This window comes from Megalobrama amblycephala, linkage group LG16 (genome assembly GCF_018812025.1).
Source record: "Megalobrama amblycephala isolate DHTTF-2021 linkage group LG16, ASM1881202v1, whole genome shotgun sequence".
NCBI classification, from domain to species: domain Eukaryota; kingdom Metazoa; phylum Chordata; class Actinopteri; order Cypriniformes; family Xenocyprididae; genus Megalobrama; species Megalobrama amblycephala.
The window spans coordinates 31,226,691-31,242,607 of record NC_063059.1 but is presented as its reverse complement, the minus strand read 5'-3'; the positions used below and the strand labels follow the sequence as shown (position 1 = coordinate 31,242,607).

The window sequence follows — 15,917 nt, the reverse complement described above, 5'->3', positions numbered from 1 at the left end:
CCAAAAAGCAGAAGCGGTGCCGGCGACTGTGTCATAATAAAAGTTCTGCTGCTCGTGAGGCGTGAATCGCTCAATCGCTCCAGCGGCCTCGTTCAGCTCCCACAACACTCGGTCCTGCTCTGCTTCATTCTACAAGTAACATTAATAATCGCATCCATGAACATGATTTCTTCCCGAGTCCTATCCCTATTCTTTTGCATCATCAAGCTACGCCTTTGTTTTGAATAGGCCTCTAGCGACCTCTAGCGGACAGAAAATATTACATATTGCACCCTTAACAACAGAATAGATATCTATAGTTTTGCATTTTTGTGCCTGCTATTTACTGTAACAGTGTTGCTCAAGATTAATGCTTCTTTATAGAATCTTCGTATTACATTCCTGCTAAGATGACAGAGAATTTACTCAAATTTGCTGTCCTATGCAGCAAAACATGATGACAGTTGCGTTTTAACCCCGATTTTGAGCGTGACCTGGACGTAACAGTGAGTGATGTGATCATATGCTAATAAAATGATTGTGCCAGAAGAATAGTGTGCGAATTTTATTATATCTGCTCTCTCTGCATCAGGGGGATTTAGACATTTAAGCGTTTCAGACATTTCAGGAACTTTTGGAAAGTGCTTGAAAACGCTAGTGTGGATGGGGAGCGTTTTTAAATGAAAACTTTGTCTCCGGATTAATGTAAATGTAGCCTGAGTAACAGAAAAAAAAAGTGAGATGCAGGGCAGTAGAACTGAAAAAAAGCACAAGATCTAGAGATGCTAATGGTCAAACGTACCTGTTATTGTGCGCGTTTACATAGAAAAACAATAGGAAAGCAGCGCATGTGTAATGAACGGCCCCTAACTGAACTATTTAATCAGTGATCATGTGTTTTTGCATATTTACTGAATAAATATCCTGCAGTAAAAATCTGTTTAAAACATATACGATTTGCTTATTATTAGTCATAAGGAATGTAAAAAGTTTCCTTAGCTTTACATTTTAAATGGATTTTCGTGAGTTTTTAATTCGTAGGCCCACACTTTTACTTTTTTCCTCCCAGTAAAGGAAAAAATCCTTTTAAAAAAGATTGATTTAATGAAGAAGCAACACTGCATAAGACATTAACATTAATATGATAATTAATTAACTTTTATTAGATATTAAGGTGAGCACCTTATACAAAATTAGTGTGCGATTTACTGTACCTTGAAACACTAAGAGCTGATGAATTTCACAAATAATTTAAAAAAAAATGGCAATCACATTGAATTAAACATGACATTGTGAAGTAGCCTAGAAAAACTGAAATAGTCTTTTTTTTGTAAAATGTATTTTGAATTTTTTTTTCACATTTTTCACTTGTTTTTAACTTTTTTATATATAAAACAAATGAAAAAAATGTGCCAGTGGCAAATACACCGGTATTAAAGATATTTTCTTTGAAAATAAGTTTTAATTTATTAACAGAAATGCTGCTTAAGTAAACTGATGCTGTATAAACAATTTTCAGTCTTTTTTTTTTTTTTAAAAAGGTTCTTTATCAGCATGGAAGAACCCTCTTTTGTAACTTTTATTGTTAAGAGTGTAGATTTTTAATTGATAAATAAGACAAAACTACTACAACTAGGATTTTATTGTATATTGTTCATTGTGCACAGTGTGTATAGTAGTTAATGGGGACAACACGTCTTATAAAGACAACACTGTACATCATCAGATGTTGCCCTGATGAGGGTATGGATAGAATCTAATCAGTGTTCCCTGTTTTGAGAAATGAGACAGTGATGTCTGGGCAAATACAACAACTCAGTCTGTCTATCCCAGTTTTCCAGAGTGTGTGTGGGAATGCGGGTATGTGCGAACGATCACAGACGTAGCCGCTGATATGCCTTGACAGTGTTTTGGCAGAACAGTTCTGCCATGAGCAAACACATTGAGCTTCAAATGCGGGGTCTTTGTGCTCTCCGCAGGGCAGTTCCTTGCTTTTTGTGTTCGCTAGTGCTACAGGCTGTTCAGGCCCATCTAGATGTGCGTTCATCAGCAGATCAGGCTCATGCTATCAGTCCAGCTCCTTTCAGTGCTCTCTCTGTTTTTCTCATCTGTCTCAGGCCTCCAGCTGATTCACAAAACTCCCGCCCACCGGTCCCAGCTTCGCCAGCACGAACGGCCCAATAGCCAGAGGCCCAGCGACCCTGCGGTATTTCCGCCCTCTTTGGTGAGGAATGACACATGTTTTTACATACTGCATGAGAAAGTGCTGGGCTCAGTGTGGGAAACACACATTCCACACCCTGTTGTTGACCTGCATGAACTCACACACATACACATGTCTCAGCACTGACTTCAGCCAAAGGAAGAGGAAGTCTGACCTGCTCAGCTGACAAGGTCAAACACACACACACAGACATTTATGTGTGTATTATATATATAGACACGCACACATTTATGTGCTGGGAACACAGATGCAAAAGCCCCTGGACACATGTGAGACCGGCCATGTGTTCAGTGTGAAACATAATACACAAAGCTTGAGAAGATTGAGACTTAATCTAGACATCACAAAATAGATTTCTGAAAATGGTCGGCAACTAGTTGCTTTTTAGCATGCATATTACTAGTATATTGGTGGTTTATTAGTACTTATAAAGCACATATTAATGCCTTATTCTGCATGACCTTATTCTACATTCCTTTAAGGATTAATTCACACAAAAATGAAAATTATGTAATTTATTACTCACCCTCATGTCGTTCTACACCCGTAAGACCTTCGTTCATCTTAAGAACACAAATTAAGATATTTTTGATGAAATCTGATGGCTCAGTCGAGGCCTGCATAGCCAGCAATGACATTTCCTCTCTCAAGATCCATAAAAGTACTAAAAATATATTTAAATCAGTTCATGTGAGTACAGTGGTTCAATATTAATATTATAAAGAGACGCAAATATTTTTTGTGCGCCAAAAATCCCCCCCAAAATAACGACTTTTCAACAATATCTAGTGATGGGTGATTTCAAAACACTGCTTTGAAGCTTTACAAATCTTTTGTTTCAAATCAGTAGTTCGAAGTGCCAAAGTCACGTGATTTCAGTAAATGAGGCTTCCTTTACGCGATCGGAAACCACTGATTCAAAACAAAAGATTCGTAAAGCTTCAAAGCTTCATGAAGCAGTGTTTTGAAATCACCCATCACTAGATATTTTGAAAAGTTATTTAGTTTTTGGTGCACAAAAAGTATTCTTGTCGCTTTATAATATTAAGGTAGAACCACTGTAGTCACATGAACGGTTTTAAATATGTCTTTTTAGTACCTGTATGGATCCTGAGAGGTTCAGTGACATTGCTGGCAATACAGGCCTCACTGAGCCATCATCATTTCATCAAAAATATCTTAATTTGTGTTCCGAAGATGAATTAAGGTCTTACAGGTGTGGAACGACATGAGGGTGAGTAATAACATATATTATTTTCATTTTTGGGTGAACTAACCCTTTAATCCTACCCCATACCTAAACTATTAACTATTAATAAGAAGTAAATTAGGAGTTTGAGGCAAAAGTCATAGTTAATAGTGAATATGTGTTCCCCAAACTAAAATGTTACAAAATTGGCTTTCTTTTTTTTTTTTTTTCAAACGTTCTCAGAATAACAAAATACACTAGTCAACATTTGAAGTGGATCAAAACCTTTCATCAAAGTTATCCCAAAACCTTCTTCTTAGGACAGCTTAGTTCTTAGGACAACTTTGATGAACTCTTTTGATCCACTTCAAATGTTGACTACTGTATATACAAGTTTAAAAAAAAAAATTTTATAATAAAAATATAAAAAAATATCTCTTTAATATTTTTGAAATATGTCTCTTATGTCTCTTAAATCATTCTAATATGTTGATTTGCTCCTCAATAAGCATTTCTTCGTTTATCAATGTTTAAAGCAGTTGTGCTGCCTTATATTTTTGTGGAAACTGTGTGTGTGTGTGTGTGTGTGTGTGTGTGTATATGTATATATAACGCTTCCTTGGTGAATAAAAATAATTAAAAACCTTACTGTATCCAAAACTTTTGAACAGTAATAGTGCATGTACATATTATGCATTGTATATTTAATATATGTTTAACTAGCTAAAACATGAATTCCAGGTTGTTTTTTTATGCATTTTTTTTTTTTTTTTGACAATAGAATAATCGTTTTGTTTTTTTTTATACACAAGCACATCATTTTGTGTTTGGAGCAGAATGAAGAGGGTGAAATTGCAGGATTTTTTCCAGAACAAAAACAGATAGAAAGAGACTAAAGGACAATCAAAATTAAAAAATGTGCACAGATTGTGTGTCTTTTTAAGGTCAAGAGTTCAATAGGATTACACGCGCAATAATGTCAACAGTTCTTTAAATTTCACTTAAACTTTTAATCAGTTCTCCAAATAATCCCAGATATATGCTGATATTTAGTAGTTCCTGCATAATTAATACATTTGGTGATAGGTCAGTTACATAATGCTTATACATCAAGCTTGTATACTTGTAGTTCAAAGTAAAACACATATTATTAGGTCAAGTGTAGCTTATGCAACACGTATGGTATTTCAGTTAATGTCTATTGTCTGTCTGAAAATGAATCTGTTACTTGCTCATACAAAACTGGCTGATATGATGTTACAGTGTTATGGGTGGTTACCACCCCCAATTCTCTCTGACATTCTCGTCTATATAGCTCCATGGGATTTTGTTGTCCATTTTCTTGTCCACCAGGTCAAACTTGATCGAATCACCAAGCAAACACTCTGCATGATTAGGCATAGGTATCTGTAGCACAAACGGTGTAATGCAAATGTTTGTTCAAAGCGAAGTCAAGCAACAGCAGGCAAACAACTTAAGCACCACTAAAACAATTTTAACTGAGTAGGAAAACCATAAAAGTTTAATTTCTTATGAAAACAAATAAAAAAATGTTCACAAGTTATTGCAGAATGTCTGCTGTTAATGCAGCCATTAATAGAGGAGCATTAAAGCGCTCAGTCTCGTCATCATTTTGGCTGCTGAAGGCAGGCAGATGGACTCTGAATGACTGTAGGTGATGATGCACTGAGATGAATCTCACCCTCAGCAGTACTGGAAATGAACAATTGGCCAAGACGCTCTTATATTTTCCCTTCTGTGACAGTATGTCAGTACGCCACTTATGATCTGCAGCAAAAGGTGTCAATAGATAGTGTTTTTATTGCACCTTTCAAAAGCTCCAGTAAGAACAAAAGCTTTGTGGCACAGAGGGGTGTTGTTATGTAATGAACAATGATGAATTAAACATTGAATCGAATGAATCAAAAGTGAATTAAATACTGACAGCCTCAGACAGCGCAGTGTGCATTAGAATGAGGTCATTTCTGGCAGAGTCACTAATTCAGATGTGTTCAGTTGTGTGATGGGTGGAGAGAAAAAGCTTGAATTGCACGTACAGAACTTCACACATACAGAAACATACTCTCTATTCCTCCTCGACTCATGCTGTGCATTAACCGGCATCTGGACTTTAATTAGACCCATCGGCCAGATGGATCCAGGTAGATTAATTAATAGAGAGAAAAACATGCTTTACTGTGTGCTTAATGCAATTATAACTGACATAAGCACTTAATTGCAAATTTAAGAATGACAGAGGTGGATGCAATAACTGTAAACATTTAAAGGAACAGTACACCCAAAAAGGAAATGCTTTCATTATATGGAAAAGAACAGTATTAACATTCTTCCCCTTGTGAAAAATGAACACTTCAGCATACATAAAAAAGTAAGAATGTATTGTTTTTAGACACTTAAAGGCATGTTATCTGTAATTAAATAACATGTATTATAGTTTAAATTTATATTTAAATATGTTTGTAAATACTCATGATGAATAAATAATAAGCCCTGTGGTTTACAGTGAATTTATAACAGAGCGGAGTGCCTAAAACCCCCTTAGCTGTTATAAATTCACTGTAAACCACGGCTTCATGGGGCTAATTGCTTTTATAAAACAGTTATTCAATATATACAAATGTTAAAGCAAATATAAGTATATATCAGTGCAACATTTATGATGTAAAATCACTAAAAGTCTTCATTCCGCTGGAAAAAATAGTCCCTGACCGTGAACAGCAACAGAATGCATCATCTCATGGAGATCAACTAAAAACAGACTAGGAAAAGTCAGATGGTCAGTCAGTAGCAAAGACTTTTATTTTGAAAGGACTGATGCTGTTGTGAACACTAGCGCTGTCAGTGTTATGTATCACTGCACAACACCCTTAGCAACCACCCTTAGCAACATAAACATGTTTGATCTCATTGATACTGTTAACTAAAGCTTGTATTACCTACATCTATATAGCATCTTCCTTCAGGTCAGTCCTGTTCATATTAAAAAAAAAAAAAAAATCAGTTTGAACGTTAGCTGCGATATCTTGTCCTTTTTAACAGTTAAGGGGTTTTCCCATGCCCCATGCCATACCCAAACCGTTGGGTGAAGTGCTCATAGCCGTGTTTTATTGTGAATAAAACACATCTATTGACCAATCAGAAACAAGGACTGGAACTAACCGTTTTATGAGTTACAATTTAGTACATTTAAAAATATATTTACTTTAAATTTAATATCAAATTACTCATTACAGTTAAATTTTTAATCAAGGACTTTTACATGTGCTTTAGTATGTTGGTCAACACATCAACAAACAAAAAAAATTACTTTTTTAAACCATGATTAAAACATGATTTAAAATGTAGGTGCAAAGTGCACTTATTAACTGTGTACTTATGGGCTGTTTACACTACACCATTTTCAACTAAAAACTGTAAACTTTTTACACAATTTGGTCGTTTTGGGGGTCTGAAAATGCAAACTTTTGAAAATGGGTACAAGTTTTTGAAAATGATACCGTTATCATCTCCGTTTAAGTAAAAAAATGTGACAACATTTTGTGAAAGTACAGTTTTTGTTTTTTTTTTAAATATACTTTTAAGATTTGAAGTACACTACAAGTGTACATTTAATGCAATTAAGCACACTTCTTTGATTTAAGGGTCAAAACATGATTTTGGACTGACATTAAAGTAAATAAATTCTCACCAAATATTCATTTTTGGGAAATATTCTATTTTTATTAGGGCTGTCAAACGATTAATCGTGATTAATCGCATACAAAATAAAAGTTTGAGTTTGCATAATATATGTGTGAGTAATGTGTGTAAATAATATGTATATATAAATACACACAAATTAATGTATATATTTAAGAGAAATATGTTATTTATGTACAAAAACAATGTATTTATATGTAATATAAATTATATAAAAATATAAATAAATACATATACTTGTAAATATTTCTCAAATATATACATGGATGTGTTTGTATTTATATATACATAATAACTACACACAGTACACCCACATATATTAGGCAAACTCATACTTTTATTTTGTATGCGATTAATCGTGATTAATCGTTTGACAGCCCTAATTTTTATATATATTTTAATATTTGGGAAATTTCTGTTTATGAATTAATCTCTATATACACATTAAAGATTGTTGTAAAAGTTAATGCTGAACCTGCCAGCTAAATAATTTTAAGTTATCAGCTTTGAATGTCATCACATCAGCACTTTTTAGGTTTTAGTTTGAGTGAAAGGCTCTTCTCGTTTCATTATTTTGCACATAAATAGGGAAAGCTTTCATATTAATTTGCCAAAATAGATAAACATTAACATAAATACATCTGGAAGGTCTCCGGGCAGAACGAGTGCATACGTGAGTATGAGGAAGAGAGTTTGGCAGCAGGCCCTGGTGCCTCTAACTGACCCCATTCATCAGCGCAGGAAGGCAACCGAATGCATTAGTGATGTCATAGTGGTATACGCATCATTGCTGCAGGGAACCAATGAGGCACAGAAGTGAGAGGAATGAGATCATAATCAGGGATAATATATGATCAGCCCTCTTTCTTTATTCCATACTGTGCTCTTTGACACTGAATGTGGTGTATGATGCATATCAACCAGCTGTGGAATCATTCCTTAATGTATGGCTCCACCTGATGTGCCTAATGATGCAGGACTGCTAGATTAGCACTAATGAACAAAAGAGTGATGGTATTTCTTTTTATTATCCATCTTGCACTGCCCAAATTTGTTTTCTTCAATATTTGAAGAAATTATACATACTGTGCATAGTATGATTCTTTTAATACATGAAATTCTCAGGTGAACAAATACAGTTGCCAAACTGTGCAAACAGTACTGTATCCCACAATGCACTGCTAGCGCACTTTCAGTTATGAAATCCTTGATTTTTAATATTTTTATATAAATTCAGATCTTTTGAACTTTCTATTCATTACGGAATCCTGAAAAAAACGTGTGCAACAATATTAAGCAGCGCAACTATTTTCAACATTGATAATAATAATGTTTCTTGAGCAGCAAATCAGCATATTAGAATGATTTCTGAAGGATCATGTGACACTGAAGACGAGTAATGATGCTGAAAATTTCAGCTTTGCATCACAGGAATAAATTAATAATAAATTAATACATTTTAAAATATATTAATATGAAAAACTGTAAAAATAAATATTAAATTTAACTATGAAAACAGTTATTTTAAATAGTAATAATAATTATTTACATTAATACTTTTGCTATATTTTTGATCAAATAAATCTAGCCTTTGTGAGAATTAACATTAAAAAAAAATAATTATCACAATATTATTTAAAATAAGTTATAAACATTATTTATAATAATAAAAACAGTATACTAACTGAATTAAATGTAATATAGCATGATATATATATATATACATATAATTTTTTTTTTTGGCATTCAGAAGGCAATATACTGCATAAGTAGCGATCTTCAGTAAGCAACAATACCAACTTAGAACACAGCCTCTGTTTTTAAAAGAGCACCCACCGAGACATATAGCAGATGCTCTCTTTTCATCTTTGGGGCCCCATATTCAGCCCTCGGGGGGTGGAGGGGGAGAGTGAGAAAAGGAAAGCAGGAGGAGGGGGAATGTATGTATTGTGACATGGGGTGATGGTTGTGGGGGTAGGACATATTTTGATGATAATGTGGCACACTTCTTGTATGGAGTGACCCCAGTCTTAGATCAGTACAAAAGGGGCTCGAACCCCACTGGTCTGTGTCTATCAGACCCTTTACAGGCAGAGGGCGGGTCACAAGCCGGCCGGTCCAGGGCACAAAGGCACAGAATCCCATCGCTCTGCCGTATGGGCCTCCACGTGTCTCTCTGTATGCGCTTTGCATCATTGCTTTTGTTTGTTGCTCCCCCGTGTATAATTTGGGCTGCCATTATTCAGCATCAAATTGGTAATTCTAGCACACAAGGCTCTTAAAAATGCAGAACTGTGCAAAAGTCTTAGGCCACCACCATTCATATTTATTTTTTGCTCTTTATTATGATACAAACAGAAAATACAGGAAATATGTACACAAAATGTAACAAAAAATTCAGAGCAAAATGGCTTCTTTAAGCAAAAATCAGTAATTAGTGTGGCCACCTGGATTTCTTCCATTTTCTCAAAGAAGAAAATCTGAGAAAATTCTGATCATATTTTGAAAGTTATACAATACAAAAAAACAAACAAAAAAAAGACTGAGAAATAATTATACATGGTCATTATACCATTGCTAAAACAACATCTAATGGTGGCCTAAGACTTTTGCACAGTACTGTAAAACTTCCAAAAGGTGGTTTTCACAGTGATGCTAGAAACATTTTGGGTTCCCCAAAGAACCTTTCAGTGAACAGTTCTTAATAGAACCATTTTTTCTTAGTATAAAGAACGTTTTAATGATCTAAAGAAGCTTTTTCCACTATATTTCCACTTTTGTGCAATAAAAAGGTTCCTCATGGTACCATAGATGCCAATAAAGCCTTTATATTTAAGAGTGTATACTAGGGAACGCATAAATGCATCTGACAACGTTTAAAACCGATGCTGGGTATACTTCAAGCAGTGATGTCATTAGTGGCCGTGTTAATACATCAAAGACTAGTCAATGTTTTTTAACTAGAATATGCCAACAATGGCAAAACTAGAACAGCACACAGTGCAAACAGCAATTTGCACAACACTCATTTAGCTATATATATATATGATGAACCCTTCTTAGTTTAGAAATCAATAGTATGGCTCTAAGATCATACTAGGTAGCAGCTGGCAAAAGTGTGATTAAAGTTCTCCCTGAGGATCTCCCAGCATCCCACTGGGACTGTCTGATGCCAACCGTCCTCTCCATCGCCCTCTTGTGGCGGGAGTAGATAAAGACCCTGTAGAATAGAGTCTTTGTGCCTTTATTATTTATCATAATGGGATTATGTCTTTTCCTTGAAGCTAACCATAGCTGCATCCCTCTCTATATGCACTTGTGTACGTTTATGGTAGAAAATTAAGCTGCATATTTGATGCGTTCCTACTTTGTCTCAATGTGTAGTGCAAGATCATCACCTGGTGGTGTGACATGGAAAGTTTTCAGCATAAAATCAAAGTTGAAAAATCAAAAAAATCTCTGTTGTTTCTGATGAAAGGTTTCCCTTGGGGAAAAGAAGTATGCTTCAATGTACTGAATGTGCACTTGCAGTGTACTTCAAATCTTAAAAGTGTATATATATATATTTTACTTTGCTGTAAAGGAAACTGTACTTTGCAGATTAAATAATAATAATGAAATAAAAGGCCACTACTTAAAGTAGACTTTTTCAAGTTTCTGCTTATTCTGTATAGATGTATAATACTTAACTATTGCTTTTTTTGTTGTTTTTTTATCTTAGAGTTATACATTTTTTCGGCTTAAGGAAATTATGCTGAGTGTCACACAGTCACACAAATATAGCCTTTGTGTCACAGACAGTAAATAAAAGGAAATTAAACTATGCTCTTTAATAAACAAAGGAAAATATGACTGTTATTAGTCAGCATGAGCGAATGTAGAAAGCAAAAGCAGCATGTAGGCTAGTGAGTGAACCGGATGTTACGTGATCATAATCGGAGATAACAGGTCAGCCATGACACGTGGAAGACAAAGGGTAAATGCAGAATAAGAAGATATTTTCTAAGCAAAGTAATACTAAATCCTACAGTATTATGAAGATGAACTTCCTTTATATAGTGGAAGGGTGTGTTGGTGGATTTTTGATAGTGTGAAAGCGCGTTAGTGTTAGCCTATGCATCTAGGTTTGTGCCACATGTTTGCGTTTGTTTTGAAAAACATGATGTTATCATCATAATGCAGAAGACTGGCGAAAAAAAGGAACAATGTTTGATCATAGTCTGGTAATTTTAAAAATAGGTTTCCCTTTAAGTCATTTGCATGTTATGTAAGATGGACCGAAGTTTCCCATCAGATCAGACCAAAGCGCAGTCTGATCTACACGGACTCACTGGGATAGTTTTTTGGAATTAATTTTGGAACGCTTTCATAAGAAATGTTTGAGTAACTGGAATAATTACTGATTCTAAGCAGATTTTGCTTATCGGTTCTCCACAGGATTTTCTTCATTCTTTATCTCTTTTCTTTTCAGGTCCCAGTCCAATGTGAAGACATTGATAAAGTGCGTATGTTTGTTACGGTTTATTAAAATATTGAACTATTAAATATTTGCTTGAACACTACAGATAACGTGTTGTAACTCTCTGCAGATTTCAGTTCAGTGTGAAGATGACCAATTTGGATTGAATGCTGAAGTGGTTTATGGAAAAAATTCCTTTCGGTTACGGAGGTGCACTCCATTTGTGACTGGTTCTTATCATGGGTAAAACTTTGACATTTACCTGGAACAGATATACATGTTGTAGTAGACAATCAGTTTTAAGCCTATTGATTTTGTATGATATAATATATTCAAGTCTAACTAGTTATTTTCCCCCCATAATAATTTGTAGGGTAAGAGTTACCGGGCAGAATCACAATGGTAAGTAAATTTAAATATTTAATATTCAATATATATTTAAAAAAATAACATATTCAAGCCAAAATTTATTCAGACACCTTGAACTTTTTATTCATTAATACAGTTTATTCACTATAGTTAAAAAAATGGTAATAAAATATGACAAGATCTCAGAGTTAAACTGTGTCAGAAAAAAAATAATCTTAATTATGTCAGAAAACACTTAAGCAAAACATGGTCAGGTCAAAGTGTCTGAATAATTTTTGGTCCCAAATTTTTATCAATTTTACTAGTAGTCCACTGTATGAAGAATTTTTGGGTATAATATGTCACAGTTTACTTTATTTTGCCATCCTCACTTACATAAATGAACTATAGTGTCCTGCACCCACTAGTAAAAAAAATATACAGGTGCTGGTCATATAATTAGAATATCATCAAAAAGTTGATTTATTTCACTAATTCCATTCAAAAAGTGAAACTTGTATATTATATTCATTCATTAAACACAGACTGATATATTTCAAATGTTTATTTCTTTTAATTTTGATGATTATAACTGACAACTAAGGAAAATCCCAAATTCAGTATCTCAGAAAATTAGAATATTACAATATACATACATACAAAGAAAGGATTTACATACAAAGAAAGGATTTTGGAAATCTTGGCCAACTGAAAAGTATGAACATGAAAAGTATGAGCATGTTCAGCACTCAATACTTAGTTGGGGCTCCTTTTGCCTGAATTACTGCAGCAATGCTGCGTGGCATGGAGTTGATCAGTCTGTGGCACTGCTCAGGTGTTATGAGAGCCCAGGCTGCTCTGATAGTGGCCTTCAGCTCTTCTGCATTGTTGGGTCTGGCATATCGCATCTTCCTCTTCACAATAAGGTCAGGCGAGTTTGCTGGCCAATTAAGAACAGGGATACCATGGTCCTTAAACTAGGAACTGGTAGCTTTGGCACTGTGTGCAGGTGCCAAGTCCTGTTGGAAAATGAAATCTGCATCTCCATAAAGTTGGTCAGCAGCAGGAAGCATGAAGTGCTCTAAAACTTCCTGGTATACGGCTGCATTGACCTTGGACCTCAGAAAACACAGTGGACCAACACCAGCAGATGACATGGCACCCCAAACCATCACTGACTGTGGAAACTTTACACTGGACCTCAAGCAACGTGGATTGTGTGTCTCTCTTCCTCCAGTCTCTGGGACCCTGATTTCCAAAGGAAATGCAAAATTTACTTTCATCAGAGAACATAACTTTGGACCACTCAGCAGCAGTCCAGTCCTTTTTGTCTTTAGCCCAGGTGAGACGCTTCTGACGCTGTCTGTTGTTCAAGAGTGGCTTGACACAAGGAATGCGACAGCTGAAACCCATGTCTTGCATACGTCTGTGCGTAGTGGTTCTTGAAGCACTGACTCCAGCTGCAGTCCACTCTTTGTGAATTTCCCCCACATTTTTACATGGGTTTTGTTTCACAATCCTCTCCAGGGTGCGGTTATCCCTATTGCTTGTACACTTTTTTCTACCACATCTTTTCCTTCCCTTCGCCTCTCTATTAATGTGCTTGGACACAGAGCTCTGTGAACAGCCAGCCTCTTTTGCAATGACCTTTTGTGTCTTGCCCTCCTTGTGCAAGGTGTCAATGGTCGTCTTTTGGACAACTGTCAGGTCAGCAGTCTTCCCCATGATTGTGTAGCCTACAGAACTAGACTGAGAGACCATTTAAAGGCCTTTGCAGGTGTTTTGAGTTAATTAGCTGATTAGAGTGTGGCACCAGGTGTCTTCAATATTGAACCTTTTCACAATATTCTAATTTTCTGAGATACTGAATTTGGGATTTTCCTTAGTTGTCAGTTATAATCATCAAAATTAAAAGAAATAAACATTTGAAATATATCAGTCTGTGTTTAATGAATGAATATAATATACAAGTTTCACTTTTTGAATGGAATTAGTGAAATAAATCAACTTTTTGATGATATTCTAATTATATGACCAGCACCTGTATATATAAAATTATATCTAGTGTCTGAATAATGTTTGGTTTGACTATTTATATAAATTGAAGTAATGTTTATTTAAAAGTTAATTTATAAATATATTGTTAATTGGTAATTTAATCTAATTCATGTTCACTTATACAATTTGAAATCTTAAAATATATTAGTAATTAATATTAATTTGTAGGGCTAGGACAATACATTGATTCTCGATTCGCAATACAATGATTCTGGATCGATTCTGATTTTTCTGAATGTATCGCAAATCGATTCTGAGCTTAGTTTTTAACAGCAGATGGCACTCTAGGCTTGTTTTTAACTGCACACTAAAATGCCCACAAAGAAGAGTGCTGGAGAGTGCTCGTGCATTCGCTGAGTCATGCAAGTGGTTAAATATACTTGCACCTCAGTTCAGAATGCTTTTATGATGCGATATCAATGTACAAACAGCACACTGTGAACACCCTTGTAATTCGATTAAATCTTTTTGAATTTTATGAATGATTATTTTAGGTTTAAGTGGTGTGTGTAATGAGCTAGAAGCAAACAGAGTGTGGTATTTCTAAAGCACGTAGTGCCATCTGCTGTTAAAAACTAAGCTCAGAATCACTTCAAGAGAGAATCGTGACACATTCGGAAAAGATCAGAATTAATCTAGAATCATTGTATCGTGAATTGAGAATCGGTGTATTGTCCTACCCCTATTAATTTGATATACATGCTATACAACTATTTTTCATAGCTGCATTAACTCATGTTAACAAATTATACCTTATTGTAAAGTGTTACAAACATTTTTGTGTCCTATACAGCATCTTTTATTGTATATTTTGTGCGTACTATATGTGCTCTTGTGTTATGCATTGTTTCCATTTGTTTCATGTTTCCTCAGCTGCTGGTCAAGTACAGGATTCATTTGTTGTGAATGGACAAATCAACGCAACTGTAGGCTTCTCCACAAACACAGATGCTGTGCGTGCCGACAGCCTAACGTTCACAGATGGTGAGAAATGTCTAAAAAAAAGTCCAAACTCTCAATATGCAACATAAAACACTTTATATTGATATGATTTGTTTCAAGGTTCAGTAACAAAAAGACTTGATGTACCTTGATCTAGGGATCTCTCCAGGATTCATGGAACCCAATGGCATGGGAGACAACGGCCATGAGCTGATGAATAGAGATGAACGTTACGAGAAGCATGTGCGTCCAAAGGGAAAGAAGAAAAAGCCTAAGAGAGGGGGGAGAACATATCGAATTCACAATTAGATTGAAAAAGTGTCTAGCCAACATCTAAATGTGATTCGATTTGAAAGATAACACTTTTCTATTAATGTAGCGTACATTATGTACTCTAACTCTGTTTCTGTAAGCTTAAGTAGTAAAAATCTTTATACACTATGATACTAACTCTAACTTCCTGTACTGTAAAATGCTTAGATGTATAAATAAATGAATAGACACAAAGCAACAATGCATGCTGTCATTCATTATTGTAAAAGAATCTTAGTTAAGAACTGATACATACAGTCAAAGACTAGAAAGGAACTTTGATACAGTTCAGAGTGGCAGCAAAATAAACTGTCTGCAGTGCAGACAATCTGCAAACTTTATAAATACACAAACAGGAACTTGAGTGAAGGATTCATGGATAGTGACCTCTAGTGGTTGGATGATGGAAGGACAGGCTTGGAAATGGAAAACAGTGAATGTACTACATGGATCGAGTATGAGGTCTCTGCGGAACAAAAGTGGGTGTTTCTGTATTTGTGGGTGTTTTCAAACGGGTTGGTGTTTATATATCATGCAATGAAAATGATCCCCTTCACCCAACCCCACCACTAAACCCCACCCACACTCTGACGTGGGCAAATCAGGTAACGCTCTCAAAAACGCCCCTCTGTTTATGGCCTCGCCCATCAATAATTAATGTCCTGCAGAGACCTGTACTTGCATGG

General features: G+C 35.2%; 1 long non-coding RNA gene across 6 annotated transcripts in view; it reads right to left on the bottom strand.

Annotated features, from left to right (window-relative positions):
- LOC125248424 overlaps positions 1–15,917 on the bottom strand; it is an 86,268-nt gene that overhangs the window by 31,771 nt on the left and 38,580 nt on the right. For 5 of the 6 annotated variants that reach the window (XR_007180303.1, XR_007180301.1, XR_007180305.1 and 2 more), the window contains one exon: positions 15,067–15,190. This is a non-coding gene — a long non-coding RNA (uncharacterized LOC125248424). Of the gene's footprint in view, positions 1–3,868; positions 4,800–15,066; positions 15,191–15,917 lie in introns of those variants that run through there. The other variant, XR_007180306.1, reaches the window with a different exon arrangement.